General features: G+C 47.4%; 1 long non-coding RNA gene across 1 annotated transcript; it reads left to right on the top strand.

Moving 5' to 3' along the window:
* The first annotated feature begins 62 nt into the window (after positions 1–62).
* Positions 63–375, top strand: LOC147819922 (uncharacterized). The gene is made up of 2 exons (XR_015438641.1): positions 63–150; positions 263–375. It is a non-coding gene; the product is annotated as an uncharacterized LOC147819922 (long non-coding RNA).
* Positions 376–479: the final 104 nt, after the last annotated feature.

Raw genomic sequence — 479 nt, 5'->3', positions numbered from 1 at the left:
GTCAGTGGCGGCGTTCTTATGTTTTGTTTGTGTGTGTGTGTGTGTGTGTGTGTGTGTGTGTGTGTGTGTGTGGATGTAGCTAGACAAGCCCCCGGACAAAATGACACGGAGTCGCATGAAAAGCTGGCCCAGCGCATTGAGAAAGATGTGGTGCGTGTTTGTTTTTATTTTTATTTTTATCCACGATGATATTGTACAGCTCCTTTCACTGTCTCACGATGCTGTATTCTACATGCTAAACCCCGGGATTTGTCTCCCACAGCAAATCCTCAACTGTGCCCTGGACGACATAGAAATCTTTGTGGCGCAGGTGCAAAAGGCAGCAGAGGCCTTTTCCCAGCTCAACCACCGCAACAAGAGTAAGAAGAATAAGAAGAGAGGACCAGCAGGTCTGTCTCCCTTTCTTCTGATCTGGTGGCACGAATGCAGTGACAATATGTTCATATTGCTCACGTCGCCACGTTTGTGTCTCTTTGTGT

Source organism: Seriola lalandi, unplaced genomic scaffold (assembly GCF_002814215.2).
Source record: "Seriola lalandi dorsalis isolate HSWRI2012SDOR001 ecotype SW California unplaced genomic scaffold, Sedor1 jcf7180002018459, whole genome shotgun sequence".
Taxonomy (NCBI): domain Eukaryota; kingdom Metazoa; phylum Chordata; class Actinopteri; order Carangiformes; family Carangidae; genus Seriola; species Seriola lalandi.
This window is presented reverse-complemented; position numbering and strand designations above follow the sequence as displayed.